We start from the raw sequence: 6148 nt of genomic DNA, 5'->3' as shown, positions 1-6148 counted from the left end.
ACTTTTTACTCCTGCATCCAGACCATTTATAAAAGCTTAAAACTGAGGCCTGAGGAGCCCCAACAGTGAACTGGTCACCAGCCTGATGTAGCCCCATTTGCAGTAACTCTTTGAGCTTGAACCATCAGCCAACTGATAATCAATTGTATTGTGGATTTGTCAAGCTGTATGCTGGACTTTTTGTCCTGAAGGACGCTCTAGCACAGCTTTTGATACCGTCTCAAAGTACAAAACTACTACACCTACTGGTTTCCCTTGGCCAACTAGATGGGCAACTTTGTTATGTTAGGAAAGTGAGTCAGTTAAGCAGGACTTTCCCCTCATGAACCCATGTTCATGAACTTCACGGTTTCTCAAGTGTTTTTTAATAACTCACTGAATAACCTTCTCCATAATTTTAACCGGCACTAAAGTGAGTCTGACAGGTCTGTAATTACCAGGGTCTTCTTGAAATCTGGGACATTTGCCAGCTTCCAGTAGAATGGGACCTCTTCCAGATTCCCAAGACCACTGAAAAATAATGCAGAGAGGTTCCATGATAACAGGAGACATTCCACTACCCTGGGATGAATCCCATCAGGTCCCATAGACTGATGCACATCTAGCTGGAGCAGCAAGTCTCGAACAAATTCAGTTGGGCTGGGAGTTTATCATGGCCCCCAGGAACAGTATTCCAATGCAGGAGTCCGGGGGTGACAGAAACAGAGATGACATTAAATGTCTCCACTTTGTCAAGTGTGCTTGTGTATCTGACCCTGCTCAAGACCAGGCGGGCATCACAACTGGTCCAGTCCAGTGCCCCCCCCAGACTGAACACCAGTTAACATCTGGGAAGCTAAAACCAGCCATAAGGACAAGAGCAGTTGATCTAGAGATACTCCTTAGTTCCTTGTAGAACAATTCATTGGTGTCATCATCCTGACTGGGTGGTCAACAGTAGATTCCCACAACATTTGCTTTATTTGCTTTCCCTTTCATGCTTACCTAGGGGCTCTCAACCCCTTGTCATTGCCAAGAGTAAGCGTTATACAGTCCAACCTCCTCTATATACAGCACACTCCCCACTTTGCCTGCCTTGCCTGTCCCTCCTGAGGAGCCTGTAACTATCCATCACGGCACAGCACAGGACACGTCCCACTGGATTTTGCTTAAGCCAATGATCTCATAGCTCTGGGAGTGGCCCAACACTTCTAGCTCCTTCTGTTTGTTCCTTATGCTATGTGCATTACCGTATAATTCAAATGTGCTCCAGTGCACTCACACACCATGGCACGGTGTGAAGGACCTTGCTATCACTCCATCCCTCAAACACTGGAGTGTAGTCACCAGGTTTACCTCTAGCAAGCCTGGATTTATTCCTTGCCCCCTTCAATCTAGTTTAAAACTGTTTCAACAAGCGCTCAGCACCTCTGTGCAAAGATCCTTTTGTCTCTTTGAGACAGTTGTACCCCATCTGTTGCCAGCAGGCCTTGCATCATGTAAACTGACTCGTGATCAAAAAACCCCAAATTTTATGGTGATACCAGTCATGGAGCCGGATGATGGTTCTTGTTTCTTCCCTCATCATTCCCTGCAGCTGGAAGGATAAAGCAGAACGCTGCTCATGCTCTAGATCCCATAGTAACCAGCTGTCCCAAGGCCCTGAAGTCTCTTTTGACAACTCTTGGTCTTCATACTGCAACTTCATTGCTGCCTACATAAAAAAGCTATAATGCATAATAATCCAAAGGCTGTACTAGGGTTGAAAGTTTCCTCACCACATCTCTAACCCAGGCCCCAGGAAAGCTCTAAGAAGTGGGCCTGCTCCCCTCAGAAGAGGGTCTCCTATGAAAATAACTCATCTTTTTTTCTTTCTGGAAGCAGTTTTGATACAGTGCATAGGGCAACCTTAACCTTGGTGACTTCTCCAACATAGACCAACCATCAATCTCATCACTGTTCACTTGCAGAGCCTTGTACCTATCACACAAAGGCACCTGAGAAGGTGTGGTAGTCACAGAGTGTGCCAGCCAGGAACCTCTCACTTTTATAACTACTTCGTGAATAATTTTAAAAACAGCATTAAGCATTTCAAATCAACCTGAATACTCCACATTAAGATGATTACTATTACAGAGTTAATGAATTTAAGGCAGAAAAATATTGTCCTGTGACAGTGTCAAGCTCCTGAATCTAATACATAAAGAAACATGGACAGCACAGACATGGAAGATGAGCTTTTTCACTCACTATTTTGTAATTGGAGATAATTTTAAAATAAACTGAATCATCTTTCATTCTCTTTCAGTGATAAATACATTAAACTTATAAAAGTTGTCCATTTGTATCTAGTCCACCTCACATACCAGAGTAATACACTTGGTGTTTTAAAAACATGTTCTAAGTGAACTCTTTCAATACGCCAAACAGCAGTACTTTCATAGTTCTCCCACACGCGGAAACACAGACGTACCTAAGATCAATTTCAATCTACTTGCTTCCCATAAATTCACTTCTCCCAATTACATGAAAATTTTCCTTCAGAAGTTATGGTATACTATAAATATAGTCTATTTGTTGTTACAAAATTAATTATGCTTTTTGGCAAAATAGTAAATACTTCTAAAATATGCTGCTGTATGAAAATTGTTCAATGTGCATTTCTAACTAAGCTTCCTGAAGATGCAGAAGAGAAAGCTCAAGTCTCCAGTAGGCTACAACTTAAAACTGCAGAGAAGATTGCTAAAATGGGGTTTTATTTTTCCTATTTATTCTAAGACAATACACATTTGCATTTCTTCCTAGGGACTATGTGCTCACTGATGTTCTGAAATGTTTTAATAATTCAAAATACTCTGATTTATCTTTACACCCACACACATCATCAGTGGCTGATTATCAGTGAAATGAAAAAGATAATAAAAATATAAAATGCTAAATAGATGCTTCAGCAGCCACAAAAACATCAACATCTGTTTAAAGTAAACTAATTCTCACTCTTCCTATCTCTCACAGTACAATGGAGAAAAGTGAAAGCAAACTGTAAGCTTTACAAGATAAATTGGGACAGAAACTGACACTCCAGGACTAGAAGAAAGCACAATTTGAACACAATTGATAATACACTCATAGGTCACAATCACTAAGTACAGCAATGCTGTTGAGAGTCACTCAGTTATCTCTGCAACCACAGAATTAGAAAGAGATGCTGTGCAAACCAAATCTTCTAAATTCACTTATATTAGCAGATAAAGACAGCTCATTTTGTAGCTGAAATAGCAAACAACAAGGTCTATTTCATAACTCTTCACTTGGACACCACCCTCATCCATAGTCCTCAGTCCTTCACATTGCAGCATTTCTTCCACACCCAAACGTTGTTCTTCCCTCCTCCGTTTCCCTCCAATGCTGCCCTTCAAACAATGCAACCTCACTACTGCCTTGTTCTGTCCTCTAGACCTGAAATGGTATAATAGTTTCTTAAGAAAGTAACACCCAGAAGAGTCAGAGAGGTATCCACCTGGAGAGGAACTCTTAAAATACTTTTGAGTATTTACTGTTATATTCCCACCGGATGGTCACATTAAGAACCAGTGTAATTTGTCAACTAATGTGCAACACTGAATAAAAGACAGTAACTGATACTGAATTCTAGATCATTCTATGGACAAAGACTCAAAACTGTGGTGCTTTCCAACAGAGACATAATACACTTTCATTTAGATGATACATTTATTAAATTAGAATGAAAAAGTTAATGTACTTTAGAGTGCAAGAAACATAACTGGACACTGGACCTCAATACAGAGAAACAATGTCTTCAGAATAATTACAGCATAAAACATCCTCTGTACGGTATTACATATCAACCAAACAGGCAATAATGTTTATTAAGGGGGGGGGGGGGGAACATTCAGTACCATCAGCAGATGCAAAGAGCAGTAGAGAAGTTGCAAGGATCTAGCTAGACAAAAAATGTTCCTACCTTTAGCAAGTTGAGGCTCTTGGCAGGACTCAAAACTAGTACTAAGAGCACTAACTTTTAGCAGATGCCTGTCTTACACAGCTGGCTTTGGCTCCAAGCTGCTTGAAGCTGTTGAGCAGAGGAGCAGCATCAAACACAGTATTACCCCATTAGCATTTTGTCAAAAGCTACAATCATGAGTGACAATTTATTCATTTAAATAAACAGACTTTCAATTCAAATACCTTAATTTCACAGACCTTAAAATAACTAAACACTCTCTGCATTTTTACATCTCTCTCAAATTCAAACCTGCCAACAAACAGCTTGACTGGAGGGATATGTATGCTGAATAGCTGAGTAGGCTTATGATTTTTGTTCTTTTTAACAAGAGAAAGTAGCACGCCTTGACATAAGAGTTTCAGCTCTAATGTTTAATTAAATAAAAAAAAACCACCTCGGAACAATATTTAAGTATAGTGTAACATACTGAACTCCATTTACTGGCCATACTGCTCCTACATATCCCAATTTTTAACTCATACATGTACCCTGTTTTGCACAACATTTGCCTAGGAAAAAAATACAAACCAAAAGTAAATCTAGGAACAGGAGTCTCTCTCAGAGGCTCAGAGCCCAGTCTATGAATAAACCTGGCTGGCCTAACACTCGCACTTACCCCTCCTGGCAGTTAGGACTGAAAGGTGTTTATTCTGCGCTTGAAATGGAGCTGTAATAGGATGCAGTACAATTTACCAGCCATTATGTTGAACCATGACCACTTGCTTTTATGAAAAGCTGTATTATGAATCCCACCATTTTAATATAAAAATTTAAATATATACATTTTCCCTGAATTGTTCCATCCCTAGCAATTCATGCTATCTGTGTAAAAGTTAGAGCAAGGGACTCTTCACAGAGGTATCTAAGCATTAAATCCTTACCAACATTTACCCTTTTGGGTCAAGATGTCATAAAACACTGTGCTATGAAGACCAAATGCCTCTACACCTACTCAATCACAAAATTTACCATGATTGTAGAGAAGGGGTAAGACTAGTTTCTTGAAGAACACCCATTTTACTTTAGAAAACAAAAGTGTGGTGATTCTACAGGTACAGCACACCAAAACTATAGTTTTGAATATCAAAAGCCAATTGGAGGATGTTTAAAGACATAGGTTTTCAATGGAAAATTTAAGATGTTAAGGGATTCATAACAAAATTTAAAACCATACATTATGAAAAGACAGCTTTAAAAGGTCAGAAACTGGGATGATTTTTGGTGCTGTATTTTAAAAGTTTCAGTACTTTAATGATAAAAAAATAAATATTCATGCTCTACTGACAGTGCTACCTAAAGGCTACTTGAATGTAGGTTTGGGGGAAAAAAATAAAATCAGCTTTCCAACAGATAATAAAGAAAATACTTTAAGCATGGGACATGAAATAACGTATGGGGAAGAAAAGAATATGGGTCATTATTCCTTATTCCAAACCTGGCTTTAATGTTCTCACGAATCACTCGAGACCCTAGATTTCAACTGTACATTCATTTCAACTCTTGAAAATATAAAGGTCTATGGCTATTGTAGAAAGTATTTCAAATCAATTATTAAAGAGATAAAACAGCAACATTGCACATCACTGGAAAAATTAATTGGTGCTTACTATTTAAAGTGCATTACTTTACAAAAACAGACACCGCAGAAATTTATCCAACAGGTGTAACTGGTGCATACTGTAAGATTCTGCAGCTCCTAAATCAACTCTTATTTGAAAAAAATTACACTAACAATAAATACAAACAACCTCCTCTGAGGATCAGACTGTAACTCAGATATGTTAAATTGTCTCTCACAAAGAATTTTATTTCCATCTGCATAATAGTAAATTGACTACAGCAAAAGTAGTCTAACAAGTCACTGAGCAATTTATAATGCCATTCTAAGATCCTGAAGCTACTTTTCATGTTTATTTTAATATTACAGGAAAAAAATATAATAATTTTCCCACTAATGTAAAGCAGTAACTTCGCTGAAATATAGGTGTAAAGAAAGAAGCCTTATAACCAGATCATAGATTTCTTTGTTTTTTAATGTAAGACAATATCTTTAATAATTCTTAACGGCTTCAGTCATTTTCCAGATATAAAAATCCTTCCTTCTGCACTTATCCTTTGAAACAGCCATGGGAATGCAGAAGA

General features: G+C 38.4%; 1 long non-coding RNA gene across 1 annotated transcript; it reads right to left on the bottom strand.

The window, feature by feature from the left end:
• Positions 1-380: 380 nt before the first annotated feature.
• Positions 381-6142, bottom strand: LOC113950799. Its single transcript, XR_003528887.1, has 2 exons — positions 985-6142; positions 381-510 (listed from the first exon to the last, which is right to left on the bottom strand). It is a non-coding gene; the product is annotated as an uncharacterized LOC113950799 (long non-coding RNA).
• Positions 6143-6148: the final 6 nt, after the last annotated feature.

Source organism: Corapipo altera, unplaced genomic scaffold (genome assembly GCF_003945725.1).
Source record: "Corapipo altera isolate COAL_440 unplaced genomic scaffold, ASM394572v1 78, whole genome shotgun sequence".
NCBI lineage: Eukaryota > Metazoa > Chordata > Aves > Passeriformes > Pipridae > Corapipo > Corapipo altera.
The sequence above is the reverse complement of the archived record's forward strand: the minus strand, read 5'-3'. Positions and strand labels throughout refer to the sequence as shown.